Source organism: Choloepus didactylus, chromosome 5, assembly GCF_015220235.1.
Source record: "Choloepus didactylus isolate mChoDid1 chromosome 5, mChoDid1.pri, whole genome shotgun sequence".
NCBI classification, from domain to species: Eukaryota; Metazoa; Chordata; class Mammalia; order Pilosa; family Megalonychidae; genus Choloepus; species Choloepus didactylus.
This window is the reverse complement of record NC_051311.1, coordinates 132,151,093-132,169,179: the sequence shown is the minus strand read 5'-3', so window position 1 is coordinate 132,169,179 and position 18,087 is coordinate 132,151,093. Positions and strand designations below refer to the sequence as shown.

At 38.4% G+C, this 18,087-nt stretch overlaps 1 long non-coding RNA gene across 2 annotated transcripts in view; it reads left to right on the top strand.

The window, feature by feature from the left end:
- LOC119534479 overlaps positions 1–18,087 on the top strand; it is a 103,670-nt gene that overhangs the window by 13,065 nt on the left and 72,518 nt on the right. The window contains exon 3 of one of the 2 annotated variants that reach the window (XR_005217031.1): positions 16,075–16,213. The exons of the other annotated variant lie outside the window; for it this stretch is intronic. This is a non-coding gene — a long non-coding RNA (uncharacterized LOC119534479). Of the gene's footprint in view, positions 1–16,074; positions 16,214–18,087 lie in introns of those variants that run through there. 2 annotated transcript variants of the gene reach the window in all.

Genomic DNA, 18,087 nt, shown 5'->3' with positions numbered 1-18,087 from the left:
TTTTGTTATTACAGAGAAAGCTACAATAATAATCTTGTCCAAGTGTGATTTCACACATGTGAGTGTATTCGTGGGATAGTTTCCTAGAAATGGAATTGCTGACTAAAAGGATATGGTCAGTTTTGATTGATAGAGGCAGATAGAGGTTGTACCCATTTACACTCCTTCCGATGACGTGGCGGTGAACACCTGTTCCTCCTACTTCCGTCAGCACATGCTGCTATGAGTCTTCTTGATCTTTGCCAGACTAGTGAAAAAATATATCTCAGGGTAGTTTTAATTTGCAGTTCTCTTAATATTAGTAAGCTGGAGCATCTGCTCAGAAAAGCCATTTTAATTTATTTTTTTCTGAGCTCTAAACTCATATTCTTGTCTATTTTTCTGTTGGTTATTGATCCTTTTCATGTCGACTTGAAGGAGCTCTTGATATACTCCAAAAGATAAACTTGTTTTCCATATGTATTTTTAGTTTATGGTTCATCTTTCTAACCAATTAATGGTGTTTTTTTGTCATGCAGAAAGTTTTGATTTATATGAAGTAGACTTTATATCCTTTCTTTTATGACTTCTAGGTTTTGTGACATACTTAAAAGGGCCCATTCTACTCTGATATCATAAAAATATTCCTTCAAGTTTTCTTCTAGTATCTTCAAATAATAGGTTTTGAAGCATTGGGGAAACATAGATTATGCTTGTCACAAGATAAGATAAACTATTCTTGTCAACTCTGTCATAAATGCATATATGTAGAAAGAAATGTAGCTGTCCCTGAGTGGTAGATAAGTGGTACTTTTTTTTCTCTTTGTATCTTTCTTCGTTTTCCAGGCTTCTGCATTGATTATGCATTACTTTGGAACTTAGAAAAATATGAAATAAAAGACTACTTGTGCTTCCTTTAACTTTCTTTTGCGGTATACCGTGGTGTCTGGGTCTCTTGGGAGGCTGGTAAAGCCTAACTTACACCCTGAAGCAGCTCTGGCTCAGTCCTGACGACTACCCTGTTGCTAACCCAATGGAAGCCTTGTCCTAATTTTACTTTTTCCTCTGTGGTGTCTGACGCCCCTGACTGCTCCTTCCTGCTGAGCCTGGTCCCTCCTCTCTCTCTCTGCTCCTCCTCCTTTCCTGTCCCTTACTCCTTCCTAGTCTTGGATGTTTCTCAGGCCACTGGCCTAGCCAGTCCCCATAACAGGCAACATTATGGAGGCCTCACTGTGTTCCTTGTGCGTCATGAATATTATCTCATTTAGTCCTCACCATGGTCTTCTAAGAGACCTTCAGTTATCAACTTGATTTTTCAGATGAGAAAATGGAGAAATAGAAAAGTTCAGTAAGCCCAGGAGTGCCCAGCTAGCAAAGGGTAAAGATCAGATTTGAACCCAGGGATTTTCTGTTCTTAACGGGCACATTAAACTGCAAGTCTATGATTCCATTAAACTGTCCCAGCCTCCTCTTTTTGCATCTTCCATGGGCCAGCCCATCCTTTCATGGCTTCACTCACCCTTTCCCGTTTATACATATGACTCCCAAGATTGTGTCCTGATCTCAGATCTCTCTCCTGAGCTCTAGAGAGTCCACTGGGCATTTCCACTTAGACATCCCACAGGCACTTTAAATTCAGCACCCCTGTATCTCCTGAGATTGTGAAACTTGGAAGCTGGGAGCTAATAATTTTCATAGTGCCTGGTATAAAATGCAGGCAGATGATAGTATGGAGAGGCTAGTGCTTTGCTTTAAGTAAGTTGGAATCAGTTCTTAAGGCTTTATTGAGTACCTACTACTGGCCATGGTCCCTGTCCTAAAGGAACTTTCAGTGACTCAGCTTGATTAGCATGTTCTTGGTCTTTGAAGGCCAATAAATCCTTTTGCAAGATTGGTTGTGTCTTCCTCCCAGCCCAAGTTAATTTTCTTATCCTGATGGGAAGGCCCAATCATTTCCTAAAAGGGAACAGGGGCTTCCTTTCAGGGAGTAATTTTCAGGAAGTAATTAGCATTGGATCTGTTTAAATTCAGTCCATTGGAATTTATCACAGAGAACTTAACATAGGGCATTAGATTTAAAAAACAATTGCATTCCAGAGCTAATTTAATTAATTTAATTAATTTAATTAATTTAAGGAAAGGTTCTAGAAGTTAAGATTCCCAGGTCTGATTTGGGACAATAAACAGTTCACCCATGGGGAACAAATTCAATCTTAGAGACCCTGAACCTAACAGCCACATTAGTACACCAATTCCAGGATTCCTAGGGGTGTATCTACCAGGGGGCCTCCTCTTTGTGTTCTGGGAAACAGTGTTGAGGAACTAAGCAGAACAGACCTTTCTGATCCAAGATCTCCCAGGTGTGAACTTTAAAACAAAAGAAAGCAAGCAAAACCAGTCCCTGGCCAAACCAAAGGACATTCAGTTCACCATCAGAGAATCCCTCTCCCCTAGCTTAATAAATTTGAATTTAAATAAAACCCTTACTTTCATATAACTTGCATGACTACAGAGTACTGTGGAACGTGTGGTTTGAAATTGAATTTGAGCCCCAGCTCTGCTACATGTCAGCCCTATCACTGAATTTTTTGGAGACTTCCTTTCCTTATCTATAAAGTAACATGACTATAAGAATGCCTATCTCACTGTAATTTTGGGTAGACCACAAAGTGCTAACTTTGTCCTCCATTGTGCTTAAAGTTCCAGTAGAACTTCAGGTAAGTACTCTACTTTTCTTATCCTCCCATAATTTATACTATTTGTTAATCTTCTACAGGACTCTGAGGTTCACATTCTTTCTATTTTCCTATTTTTGTGTTGCTAAGAGACCACTGAAAGACATTTTTCAAAGGTAAAGTGCTGAAAGTGGAGTAATTTTACCCTCTAAAGAAATTTTTGAATGAAAATTATTTGCTGAGAGTCCAACCAATAAGCATTCATTTCAGAATAATCCCCATCAGTAATCACTTGTTTCCCTTACCCTGATTTGGTTTCATCATAGAATTTGCCATGAATTGTATTATTTTTCTATTTGCATACATATTCATTGTCAATCTCTCCCACTATTATGGAAATTTCTTGAGGGCAGAGACTTTGTTTTATTCACTACTGTATTCCAGTCCCCATGGAATTGCCTAGTACATAATCAGCTCTCAGTATTTATTGACTGAATGAATGAACAGATGGGACATAAATAACTATAAGCCCCGCCCCTCACACAGAGTTATTCTGATACTGCTCTTTCCATGGGATTTAAATGTGATGAATGCTTTTAAAAGTTTATATATTTTTTTGATTTGGCTACGGGACTGGAGAGTTTATTAATGATCAGAAAAAGAGAAGAAATCATTGGTTTCCAGCAAAGTACCATTTTCATTTTTATGCAGAAAGAGAATAAATGGGAAGTGAGACTAATTTTACATCACCAGTGCTTCTAGTGATAGCTATTTAAAATATCTTAAATATTTGTTATAAAAGTACTGAAGTTTCCCTCCCTGCTACCCACTGACCCTTTGCCCCACTCTCCTAAGAGTTCTAGAAGTTTTGTACAATATATAATATTTTTGTGTAGTGAGTAGGTCACCAGCTAACTCCCTACAATTGGGTGTACAAAGTGCAGCATCTCTCTGTTTTGCTCTGATGTATATTGTCGTTTTTCTCACGGGTCCTTTCCCATCGGGCAGCAGGCAGGCTGTTTACTGGGGGCTCTGTCTCTTCTGCCTTCAACAGTCTCCTTTTGCTTTGTCACAGCACCTTTCCAGGAGATGCTTGGTCCTTCTGTACTCGGTTCCTCGGCCTTCTCCACTTGGGTAGTGCTTGGGTGTATCTGAGAATTTACTGGGTCCCTGTGGCTGGAGTTGGGGTCATTGGTTACCTTGCCCCTCTATTCAGCCTGCTGGTACTTCCTCCTACAGCCTGCAACTAGGGGCCTGAGGCCCATCGGCCATTTCACCTGGGGCCTGCCTGGGAGCTCTCGGCTGTTGGTCCCTCACTCCCACTTCCCCATACCCCTTCCACTGAGACCCCCTCTGTCAGCTGGCCAGCCAACATCAGCGGCCACATTCTGTACCCTTTCCAGGGACACAGGAACTTGTATACACTCCCACACCACACGCCAGCTGAGGGCTCTCTGGGTCATAAACTCAGGCCCGTCTTCTGCCTCATCATACTTCACCCTGCATTTTTTCCCCTCTTTATTAAATGTGTGGGGCACTCTGTGGGGCAGTGCCTTCCCAGCGTCTCAAATGGAAAAGGAACAAGAGGCCCCTGCTTCTAACTTTCCCCTCAACCTACCACCCACCCTCTGGGATTCTGGCTTGGGAGGCAGGATTTCCATAACACAGGCCTCCCTCTCTACCTCCCTCTCGGTCTCTCTTCCCACATCCACTGAGCCTGAAGGTTGGGCTATTTTACTTCTCTTTCCTCTCTTCTGGGGACTTCTCCTATGACATATCTTCCTCTGTCTCAATTCTAGTACTGTTTTAGTCTAAACGCCAAATGCAGAGATCAGGGAGAGAAATGAGCCTGCCGATAAAGGAACATAAATTGGGAAAACTTCAACAGTGACATACTGTTACATGTGTATATCTTTTATTGAGTTAACTAATAAAAGTGAGGTCATATTACATATAATGCTCTGTCCCTTCTGTTGCAACTCAATTATTTCTTGAAGATCTTTCCATACATGCATATCTACCTTATTCTTTTCTTTAGAGAGAAGAATATTTAAATTAGATAGTTTAAATAGCCCGTGTCCTACTGATGGACATTTAGGTTGTTTCCAGTCATCTTTCTGTATTACAATACTGTAGTGAACATTTTTACATATAATTTTTTTGCATAGTTGTTGGAGTATATCCTTTGGCTATATCTCTAGCAATGGAATTGCTGGTTTAACTGGTACATGCTGGATGCAGCTTATCTGAGACAAAGTGTCTAAGAAATTTCTGCCATTTTGCAATCCTATCTACTGGTGCGAGAGTGGTAGTTTTAAGATGCCAGTGATTAAAAGAGCAAGAGGATATGTTTGGAAGAAAAAGAGGAAAAAGTAGGAAGGAAAGAAATGGGTCATTTGGTGAATACCAGTGTAATGTCAGGGATAAGTTCCTGAGTGTTGGGAATCATAGAAACCTGAGTGGGAATTTTAGCTCTGCCATTTACTAGCTGTATCACCTCAGCTTCCCCATTTATATTGGCTGTTGTGAAGACCAAATCAGGTAATACATATAAAGTATTTAGTATAAATAAATACTTGCTTTCAATATTATTATTATGCACCAGGTACTAAGCTTGATGATTAACACATACTAGGCACTGAAGAGAAATGTTAAAGGAAACATGAGATTTGAACCCAGCCTAGTTGGAAAAACACAACCAGCCCATTGGAAACTATTAGGGAACAATGAAGACCTTCAAAAGTTCTAGGTGCCTCAGAAACCCAGATCTACTTTGGATAATATTTATGTATTTATGTGGATAATTAAAAATAAGTTCCATTGAAATAATTTCTTTTTGGGAATTTGATGCTTTGAGGAGCACTCTGATTTTGCATGGCATTCTTGCTATGGCATCTCATAAGACATATTACAAGTTGATATATCAACCTTACTTTTCAGAAGTTCAATTACAATACCATTTTGTCATGGTTTCTGCAGAGTCAATATCCTGAAATCGTTAAAAAATATTATTATTTCTGAGTTAAAAATAGTTTCAGGGTGGAGTTGAGGTAGATTTGATTGAAACTTTAGGCTTGTTTTTAGGATTATCTTATAAAATGTCAGAGTCCTGTGTATGTCTCTGGTCAAGGGTGCAGTGGTGCCTGGCTGGGACAGTAGAGGAAATGATGAAATAATGGAAGTTAACTGAAATAATGCTGAGTTAGGGGATGGAAGGACAGCTGTAGCTTTTCCCCAAACCTGACCCTCTTACATCATGACATATCAATAGCGATACTTTGGAAATGCTGTTTTGGATCTTCTCCATTCTCTCCTCTAAATTATTCATCTCTTACTGTTTTAGAGTGAATCATACCTCTATTTGAACACTGTTCTTTCTGTCTCTTACTACCTGTATGACCTTAGGCAATTCTTTTAAGTCTGTGCTTTTTCATTGTCCCGTGGGGGACAAATGTCCATAGATGTACATTTTAGCAAGCACTTCAGGGGATTCTGATAAGAGAGTTTGTGCGAGGGACCTTTTGGGTAATGAAATCTGGAGAGGTGAAGTGACTTGCCTAAAACTTTACAACTAATCTGTGGCCAAGTCCAAATCTGAGCCAGAGTTTCCTAACTCCTGGTACAGCATTCTGTCCAGAAAAGTAGTGGCCTGCTGGGAATCTCCTAATGCTGTCTCCTATTATTAAGCATATCAAATTTTCCTCTTCAGGAAAGACAGATTCTGCACAGGTCCTCCAGTTTGGTTCCAGTGTGCACCAGCTTACCTGCTCCTTCTTCTGCCCAGTTTTGCCAATGCCACTCCCTTCCTCTTCAAGCTTCAGGTAAAAGTGTAGGAGTTGGTGCAGATGCCCTCCATTCCCACACTCTGTGTGTAACCTTCTAGAAGCCCTGTAGTTTTACCTTGTAAATAACTCGGATTTATCTACTTCTATCCCTACTGCCACCACCCTAGTCCAGCCTTCCATTTTCTCACCTAGACAAAATAACCTTCTGTCAGGTCTCAGAATGAACTTTCTATGAGGTGAATCTGCTCTCTCTCCACCCCTGGTTTACAAACCTTCAGTGGCTCCCTGTGGCTCTTAGACTGGAAGTGCAACATGACATGGCCTCCAGGGCCCTGCAAAGTGTGGCTCTTCAGTCTTATCTAGTACCCTTCTTCTCTTTGCTCTTTCTTCCAGTTCTCTGAGTGTGCCAACTCCTTCCTGCCTCAGGGGCTTTGCACACACTGAACTTTTAGTTGGAACACGCCTCTCTCCATTTCCTCTTCTTTGCCCAGTCGACTTCGCATCCTTCAGATCTCAGCTCAAGGCTCAGTTTCTTAAGAAAACCTTTCCTAACTGCTCCCAGTTTAAGGTTCATGTTACAGGCACTCCTAAAACCATTTTCTTTCTCTTTGTATGCCTATCAGAGTCTGTCATCGGTACACCCATTTATGTAAACTACTTGATTAATTTCTGTCTTTCCCACTCTTGCTGTATGTTCCATGAGAGCAGATAACATGGCTGATTTTGCTATTGTACTCACAGTTGTCCAGCACAGTGCCCAGTACATAGTTGGTCCTCCATAAAAATGTGTTTAATGGATGAATGAAAGTTTGTGTTCAACTCTTCTTTAAATCTCCCTTGACCTGTTTTGTCTGGCCCCAATCACCCAAGGCTCATCTTTCATACACTTACCCTTAGTTGAGCACTTGCAAATATATATGTGTCTTTTATGTTCCCTTTATCATAAGGTAACTTCTACTTTTTATCATGGCTGTTTTCATCGCTACTTTCTAAACTGAGTGCCTCAGATAGGAAATAGCAGGGGACCTCGTGACTGTAAGGAAGGGAAGTACTTAGTAAATTACCCTTCCTCTCTCTATCTTACTGAACTGTTGGGGAAATCCCTTTAAGGATGAAAACCAGGGACAGAGTCTGGTTGGAGGCCACAGATTGTCATGGTTTGCATCAAGGCTTGAACCTTAGATAGTTCAGGAAAAAAGAGGTGGAAATCCACAGATGTTCATTGTTGTTTCAAGTCTGTTAACCATGGGAAAAATAGCATTTGGGTACTCTCCAAGACCTTTTGATTGATCATTTCACAGATTCCATAATATTATAAATCAATATTGCAAACTTCTTTAAACTATTATCTGTACCTAGATGGGATCTAAGATTGGTGGGTTGTTGGATTCCATGGTGGGAGGCACCCCACCAGGTGTGTGTTGAACAGACCAAACAAACTACTCATAGAGATGGAGTGGGGAGGGCTGAGATCTTCCCTGGGGCACCTGAGAGTGTCCCCAAGAACCAGAAAGTTGGCATTGTGCAACTAGGGACTATCCAAATTAAGCCTGTAATGCCTTAGCATTTAGCGCTTAGTAAATAATAGCAATTCTTTTATTACTGTAGAGAGCAAATAGGCGCCTATGCTTTAGTTTGGGGGAGAAAGAATCTGCATGGCTTTCCTTTTCTCCAGGGTGTAGGTACATTGGAATCTGTCTACTTATTTATTAAGATACTCCAATGGTCTGTCATACCTTTCAAGGGGGGGGGGGCATTTCTTTTGAAGTGAAATCCTAAGTGGGAGAGTCTATAACATGCTCCAAGGGTTGGCCAAATGGAAACTTTTGCTGAAAGCCTTTTGTTGTGTAACCATTGAATTCCTGTCTGAGCTGTGAAAATTTGTTGAGGACCAGGTCCCCTGTTTTGTCCTTGACCGTACCTTTATTCCTTCTTTATGTGCTTTATCACAATGTGTGATTTTTGGGTTTTGTAACAGTTTTTTTTTTTTTTTTTAATTGAATTGTTAACTTTCCCACTAGACCCTCACCTCCATAGGAACAGGAATCTCTATCTTGATGACTTCTTTATCCACAGGACCTAGAACCATCTCTGGTATAGGATGGGTGCTCAATAAACATTTTAAAAGTATCAATTCACTTGGACCTCCCAATGGCTGAGAAGGCAGATACTATCATCCCTATTTTATAAAGGAAGAAGCTGGGGCACAGAAAGCTTAAATAATTTGCTAGTTGGTGGTAGGGCCACGATTTGAACCTATTTAGTCTGGATGCAGAGCTTATACCTTAATTGTTATGCTCTTCTGCCACAAATAAATATTTGTTAAAAAAATGAAGACTCTGAGACAAGACTGGCAGCAGCTTTGGCTATGTGATGTATGACTTGCTCAAAACCAAATGTGTTCAGGGTTTCACTTAGCTGGGAAGGCCCGACTATGGGTGTGTGCCTGAGTTGGTAGGGCTGGGGGTGGGGGGCTGGGGGCAACGTGGGAGGACATGGTGAGCAGAGCGGCCAGTCTGGTCATGGGTGCTGCTGAAGCTGAGGTGGTCTGCTGTGGACTGTTTCATACCACTCCTCTTTTTCTGGCCCAGAAGTAAAAATCTAGATTGTTTCTATAGTTGGAGGCAAATAGCCTAAGTGGGAGGAGTACTTTCAAACATTCTTAAGCCCAGCCTAGTGCTTATGTAATTTTGAGATACATAATTGGTTATAACCTCTCTGATACAATTGATAAGTTGGAGCAGGTGATGGTTTCAGAGGAGCTCATGCTGGCCTGTGACATGTTTGCTTTCTTAATTTTGATTTTATTTTTTAACTAGGTCTTCAAAATGTGTTTTTTCTCATGCTTACCTTATTAAACAAATAAACCAGTAAATAAGGTATAAAATGTAGAGTAAAATTACCCTCATCCTCATTTATTTTTCCAGAAGTCTATTATGTATATTTCAACCTATATACAGTCTCATCTTTTTTTCCCAGGTAAATGATAATATACTGTGTGTGCAATTTTCTTTCTATTTTAAATATAGACTATTTTGGGAACTTCTGGGTTAAGTGGAAGATTAAACACATACTTTTACTCTCTTCTGAAACTCCACTAAAATTACAGAAAAGGATTTTTTTTTTAAAGATACAAACTTACAAGGATGGAGAGAATAGCTGAGGGAGATCTTAAAATTTTGGAGGCAGAAAAGCAGGAGGATGAGGGATAACTGATGTAGTAGACTCAGGAAAGATGAACCCTGAGCTGACCATAGGGAAAGCTGAGAACCACCTGCACTAACTCAGGATGCTCAAAGGCTCAGCCACTGACAGGACTGTGTACTTCTGGAACCATGTTTTCTAGTGGTGGGGAGTAAGGGGTTTGGGGAGCAGGATGTCTAGACTGGGGAATGCAAGGCACAGTTGAAGCATGGACTCTACTGAAAACAGGGGGATTAAGTGAACATGTGCATGTTGACTATTTTTCCCCACTTGACTCCCTGAGTCAGCCCTTCATGCTATAGGTAGGGGCTGGAAGAATAAACCTAAGGATTCTGATCCATAAAAGGGGAAAGACAGAAGGGTACTGACTCTGTGTCATCCAGATTGTCCTACAGTGAAACTCAAAGTAAGTCCCATCCTTAGTCTTAAAACTTCCAACCCTTTACTTCTTTTAAACATGAGCAGACAATCAAGGATCACCAGCTATCTGAGCTTTCTAACATAGGAGAGTCTAAAACAAGCAGAAAAGCAACTTGGAGGAAAATATGACAATAATATTTCCAGGGAAAATATTTCTTCTGTGAAACAAGAACAGGATGCTATAAAAAAGGGGAATGTTTGGAAACAAAAAGAACTTTTGCATATTGGAAACATATAAAAAGTGAAAAACTCAAAAGAAAGGTTGTATATAAAGTTGAGGACTTTTTCAGAAAGTAGAACAAAAAGGAAAGAGTTGAAAATAGGACAGCAAAGAGAAAGAAATTTGAGGATGAGTCCAGGAGGTCCAACAACCCATAAGGAAACTCCTGGAAAGAAAGAAGAGAGAAAAGAGAACATGGTGGTGAAAACATTTTCCAGAATTGAAGTACATGGATTCTGAGATGAAAGGAGCCTAATAATTGCCAAGCACAATGGATGAAAAAATATATGCAGCATAATTCTGAAATTTCATTACATTGGGAATAAGGAAGATCTTACAAACTCTCAGAGAGAAAACATGGATCACATGGAAAGGATTAATAATCAATTTTGGCACTGGAAGCAAGAAGACAATGGGCAATGCTTTAATAAAATGCAAAGGACATTTACTTCCAGCTTAAATTTCCATCCCAAGCCAACCTATGAATCAAGTGATAAGGTGGGGTAAAAAAAGATTCTTTCAGATAGTCAAACCTCAAAAAAAATGAAAAGTCCCCCTTTCTTGGAAGCTCCTGGCAGATCTAGGCAGATCTATTCTGGATAGACATGTGAATAAGCCAAGAAAGAGGAAGGCATGGAATACAGAAACTGGGAGATCTATCACTGGGGAAAAGGGAAGGGAATCTCCTGGGTAGTGGTGAAGGGAGTTCCTGGGATGATAACTTTGCATAAGCTGTGGAAGGCAATCAGTACAGATGGGATGAAGGTGGTTTAGGAGATGGGTTGAAAGGTGTCATTAAATTTTCTGCCATTGTACAGTTTTTTTTTTTTTTAACTGGATACAACTACTAGAGGATGAGTTTGACCAAAATGAGGGTATAAAGAAAGAAAATGGAAGATAGGAGACCACTGGGAACTGATAGATTGCCTGACAGCATTGACAAGTAGAACATTGTATTGAAAGACTATTGGATGATATGGAAGAGTTAGTATAATAGGTCTAAATATGTGCAAGCTAATAAAAAAAGTAAATTACTAAATTCAGGGAAAACAAACAAAAAACCCAGAAAGGAAGCATTGTCACAATAGGTTACAGAACTTAGCTGTGATTATATGCAAGGGCATATAACGTAAATACTGAATATTTAATCCAAAAATATAATGTGTTATAAGGTTGTGAGTGAAAGGAGAGGGCATGACAGTGTTAGGAGAGCTGGATCTTTATTTATGCATAATGGGAAGTCATAAATGAATCAAAAGAGCCATATTTCTAGGTTGTTTGGAGCTGTGTGGTCTAATACAGTAGTCACTAGCCATATGTGAGCATTGGAAATGTGGCTACTCCTAATTGAGATGTGCTGTTAGTGTAAACTGCACACTGAGTTTTGAAGTACAAAAAAAAAAGGTAAAATGTCTCATTGATTTTTATATTGATTACGTGTTGAAATAATATTTTGACAGTGTTTTGAATATTGGGTTAAATGAAAGGTATTAAAATTTCACTGTTTTCTCTTTACTTTTCTTAAATGTGGCTACTAGGAAATTTAAAATTACTTATGTGGTTTGCATTATATTTCTATCGGAGAAATAAGAAATCAGATGTGTACATGTCAGAAGATAATGATCATCTCTGGGGAAGGAACTGGAGGACTGGGGGTGGTGGTGGAATGGAATTATGGTACTTTGTTCTAAGGCTTTAAATATGATTTGACTTTCAAAATAAGTGTATAACTGATTGTTAAATTATATTAAAATATATTTATTTTGGGCAGTTTCCTATGTTAGCCTATATGGATTTACCTGTCTTTTTAGGAGCTATGTAATATGCCACTATATGGAGTTACCAGAAGTGCTGTAGTTGGTTCCCCTTTTTTTGGTGAATACTTAGGTTGTTTCCAGGTTTTTTGTGTGTATATATATATATATATATATGTATTTTTGCTGTTTCAAATATCACTCTAATGAATATCTCTCAACATTTATTTGTCATATTATACCTGCAAGATGAATATCCAGAAGTGGACTTCCTGGGGCAATGGTTGTGTGCATTTAAAAGTTTGATAGACCTATCAAATTCCTCTTTAGGAAAATTACACTGGTTTATACTCCTACCTGCTTTTTCACCTGTTGATCACTGTTGCATATTTTCAATCTTTTTAATCCTCACCCTTTTGAGTTTGGGTTGGGTTAATTATTAGTGATTGCTAGTGATGCTGAGTATTGTGTCTATGTTTTATTGGCTGGTGACCTCTTATCAGTTATGTCCTCTCCTTGTTTTTCCTTTGGATTGCTGTTTCTAATTGCCTTATAAGAACTGTTGGATCATTTATTAATGGATCCTGAGGGCTACTGTAGATGGGAGAGATATTTTAAAGGAAGACCAATCCAGAAATTTCTGATAAGGGAAAAGATGAGAATATCTATGTTGGCCACATTTCGTATTTGGCAAAAAAGTCATTTAAATGAACAGAAACGTGTCCCAGAAACCTTGCTAAAATCGTTGCTAATTTTGGGGTGATGAAAGATGGTTTTGAGTTTTGTGGTAAATAACAGATGGATTCTTACTTGGCCTTTAGAGCTGTGCTACCTTTTCCTGACCCTTTTGTTTAATTTTATTCTGAGTTTACATTATTTGTCCTCCATTGCAACCTTATAAATGTATTGTTTCATTAAGTCTGAATATTTACACAATACACATCCCCTTTTTTTAATATTTTTTAAACATTTTTTAAATTGTGAAATATAACATAGATACAGAAACTTTGTAAGTAGGATATAACAAGTAGAGAGCAAATTTCAAAGCATGTAATGGGTTATATTTCCACAATTTCAGTTGTTGTGAAATGTAACATTTATACAGAAAGATGGTAACTTTCAAAGTACACTTCAACAAGTAGCTATAGAGCAAATTGCAAAGCATGTTATATGTTACGGTTTTACCATGTCAGTTATTTCCTTCTAGCTATGCTAGCACCCTAGAAACTTAAAAAAAAAAAAAAATTACATAAAGATTCAGTATTCGTAATCTTTTGTTAAATCCTATCTTGTCATCTTGTCAGCTGCTACCCCTCTCTCTCATTTGATCACTTTCTCAATTTTCTAAGCTATCTGGGCAGTGACCACCCTACCTTGTTCATATTGGAAAGGGGTATTGACATTATGGGAAAGGGGGACACATCTGGTTAATGTTCCTCGAGAGGCTGTTGCCTCTGGGTTTTGGGACTTACCTGGCATAGGAATACTCGGGAGGATTTAAGTTTCTGAAAAGTAAACTTAGGAGTGAAACTTTTATAGAGTCTCAGCTAGGGACCTGGGAATTCTTTAGTGTTTTCTGGACTACTATGGATTAGGGCTTGGCATACTGTGGGCATTTGGAAGATCTTGCTGGAGCATGCATTAAGAGTAACCTCTGGGATAGCCTCTTGATTCTATTTGAAATCTCTTAGCCACTGAAACCTTATTTTGTTACCTTTCTTTTCCCCCATTTGGTCAAAAAGGCATTCTCAATCCCTTGATGCCAGGGCCAGGCTCATTCCTGGGAGTCATGTCCCATGTTGCCACAGAGACTCACTCCCCTGGGAGTCATGTCCCATGTAGGGGGAGAGTAATTAATTGATTTTCAGAGTTGCACATCCTCATTTTTATAAGAAACCATGACAGGGGTTTCCCTCTCCTCATTATTATTTCCCTTCACACCCTGGCAGTCAGCCCTTCAGGAGCAGCAGCCGTTGGGAAGGTGAGGTTGGAGCAGTTGAGGATGTGCCCTGCTTTATTGAACTAAAGTTAAAGGACAGATGCAGGGTTCATCATCACCAGCCTTCTGCCAGGGGATAGAGTTGTTCCTTATATAGCAGCAGCTGGGTACAACATCTAAATAATTTCTCTTCCCCCCAAGTTAGTAGTAAAATAACTGATGAAAAATAAAGAAGAAAAACGTGACATGGATGGGAAGGCACATGATGGAGATTCGGAGGGTGCAAGTCAACACAGAGAAGTAATAGCCAAGCATATGAAAATTAAGCCTCTCTCCACTTTTCATACAAAGATAGGAACAAACAGCCCTATTTAAGGTTATAGAGTAAGTCCCTTTATCACTAGGGAGGGTTCTTCTCGGCCACACCACACTGTGGCTTGTGAACCCTCCTGCTCTTAAATATTTCTAGGGGAGGGAGGCCTCCATGACTGTCTTCAGAAAGTCATTTGAGTATCAAACCCTATTTCCAGTTAGAAGGTTCTTGCTTCTCCTCCAAGTTAGAGGGTTCTTGCTTCACTTAGTTGAAATAATTTCTTCCATCCTTTATGGATATGGAAAGACACTGGGATACTATTCATATACTAATAATCTTCCATAGTATTCTTGCATCATTTCTCTCCTGGTTTCTTCAGACTAAAAGTATCCTCTTTTCTCTACATCTTTGAATAATTTAAAAGCTCCTTATGACACTCTCTATATGACACCAAAATCATTCTCTTTCAGTGTTGACATTTGCAACTGAACATTCGATCATTCTAACGTAGTGATGGGAGAAACTGAAAACGATGGTGTTGTTTTGTTGTTGCCAAAAGATCTCACTTGGTTCTCTCCTGCTTCCAGCCTCCAGCTGTGACCACCATAACTATAATCTGTCTTCAGGGCTTCTGATACAAATTCAACAAAATTTATGAGTGCTGGCATTGTGCCAGAAGCTTTTTTCTTATGGAACACTCCAAGATAGAGTAGACCATCGTTACAACAGCACTCGGTGAGGCCCAGCCAATCCAAGCCCCAGAGTTTTGATGTGAAGTCAGGGAGAAAACTCTCTCTCTAACCTCTGAAGACAATACAAAGATCACTTGAGATTGAAGGAGAACATACCATGGAATTAGAGCTTGATGCAATTTACTATGCACTTGGCTCCAGCATAATTGTATGACATTATTAATAATTTTTAGTAGAGTATTGATATCAACTTCTTTTTCCTCCTCACCTAAAGCATTGGTGAATCCAGTCCTCATCCAAGGATAGTTATGAGAGTTGCCTTCCATTGAGGCTCAGATCTTTGTCTAGTGTGGTCAGGTTAATGCTGACCTGTTCCGGTGCTGTGCTGCTCAGGGTAGGGGTGGCCAAGTTCTTTAATGCAGAATCGTATTCTCATTTTCTCTTTTTGAGTGCTTTCAAAGTTCTGTCTAGAGTCTTTACCAACTACATTGTTGAGAAGGCTTAGTTTCTCATCAAAGGAATCTGTAGGGAGCCCGTTCCTTGTCACTTACTGCTGGGAAATGGTTTCTCCTTCTGTCTTTATGTACATCCTTGTCCTGCTCGGTCCCCTTTTCCTGGGGCGACCTGGCACTCCGTTCCGTGTGTTCCTCTTGGTTGGAGAAGTTGCTTCCAGCTTTTTTTCCTTTCTCTTAAGAATGATTGTTGTCCCCCTTACTTAGAGAACATGCTGAATAGAGAACATTTGGAAAACATCAAAAAGTACAAGGGAAAATATTCATAGTTCTACTCTCCAGAAATCACCACTATTACTATTTTAGGATAGGTATATATCTCCTTTCAGGCATTTTAATTTGTATTTAAAAAGATCAGTCATTCTGTGCTTCCTGTTCCATAACATTTTAAAACTTTGCAATGTGTTATATTTTTTCTTTCATGCAATTCATGTCAAAAGTATCTTTTACAACATTATTTTATTTGCTCACTGGTATTCGATTTTATGGATGTAGAATATTTTCATTTTTTTCAATCATACATACTATGGCAATGAAAATGATTACACAGACATCTTTGTATTTGATTGAATTTTCCTCAGAATAAATTCCTAGAAGTGAAATCATCGAGTCAAAGGTCATGCATGTTTTCAGGCTTTTGATAAATATTGCCACATTGCCCTTCATGAGGTGGTTCCAGTTTGCTCTCCCATCAACAGTGTATGAAAGTGTCATTTCTCAGGACTGCAGCCAAAAGCAGGTACTTAACTTTTAATCTTTGTCTATTTGATAGGTGTAAAATGGTGTCTCAGTGCTTTATGTGGCAATTCTTTGATTGAGACTGAATATATTTACATACGCTTCATGGTTAGGTAGACATTTTTTTTTGTTATTTGCTTCATTAGGTACTTTACCCATTTTGTTCATCTTTTTTCTTGTTTCTTTGTATTGATACATAAATTCCACTTACTCATTGGCAACATGAGTGTGAAGACAGACTGCATGAGCCCAAATCCCTCTCTGCCTCTTATAGCTGGTGACTTTGGATACGTTACTTAGCCACCCTATGCTGTTTTCCCATCTGTAAAGTGAGGAATCATGCCTACCTCAGGGGCTTAATGTGAGGATTAAATAAATTAATATATGGAAAGCACTCGAAACAGTGTCTGGCACATAATAACTGCTAACTAAGGGTGAGCTATGAAATATGTTTAAATACTCTCTGTTTAGTAAGGATACTGACTGTCATATGGCTGTAAATCCTTTCCACTATTTTTCTTAATTTTGCATATGGTTTTCTGACCTACAAAAATCTGTACATCAAAGTCATCAATTTTTGCTTATAGTTTCTGTCATGGTGTCAGGCATATAAGTCCTGTCTTATTCCAGGATTATGTAAACATTCACCATATTTCTATCTAGGTTTTTTTTTTTTTCTTTTTCATTTGTTTCATTTAAAAAAAAATCAGTTATTTAATCTACATGGAATTGCTTTTGATAACTAGAGAGAGGTGAGATACCAATATTATTGCTTTTTAAAATCCCACTATTATTTGTTGAATAATCTCTCATTTTCCTATTTGTTTGAAGTACCACTTATACGGAGAATATTTCATATGCTTGTTGGTTTCTGAACTTTCTATTCCACTTCATGGAATATGCTAGCTCTCTTAATACCCCACTGTTTAAGCTACTGTAGCTTTAAAATAAATCTTACTCTTTGGTTATGAAGGTGCCTCCTTTTTTATTACTCTTTTCCATTATTTTCTTAGCTATCTCATCTCATTAACTTGGAATAATTTTTTCAAATTTCAAAAAATCTCTTAAAATTTTTAATTGACATTGTGTTTAATATATAAATTGTGGAATGAATTGACATCTTTACCATGCTGATTTCTCTCATTCAAGAAGCTAATTTATGTCTGTTTATCAAATAACTACTGTATTTCAATAAAATTCAGTAAGATATATTGCAATAAAATGTAAAAGCCCTATATATTTCCTTTTAGATTCATTCCTATGTATTTCATGTTTTTGGTATGCTTTTTGAATAGAATATTTTTCCGTTATATTATAAACTTGCTGTTATTTCTATGAAGGAAAGCCTTTCCTTTTTGTATATTTTGTAACTGCTTACCAAAATGCCCTATTTGCACAAATAAATGTTTTACTTGGTATGAGTTTTCTTAGTAGTCATATTGTTCAAATAATATTTTTGTGGCCACTTTTTGGCAATTATACTTTTTTTTTTTGTCTTACTACTGAAACTTCTAGAATGTTGAAAATTGGCAGTGTTTCTGAGTATTCTAGTCTTGCTTCAGTTTTTACTGGGAATGTTAGTATTGATTTGAAGTAACTATTCCATGATTAGCATTTTAACTGTGAACAGATTCCTCATGGAGCAAAATTATGAAGGCTTTATCACTTCCCTTGTGAAATCACTAAATGCCTCTTGTGATTATAGGAGCTCAAGGTGGAACTGTTTATCATTTTGAGCCCAGCATGACTTAATATGTATTTAATATATGATTAATCTTCCTAAAAATATGAAATAAATATTGGTATCCATATTTTCAGATGAGGAAACAAAAATTCAGAAGAATATACAAATTGCT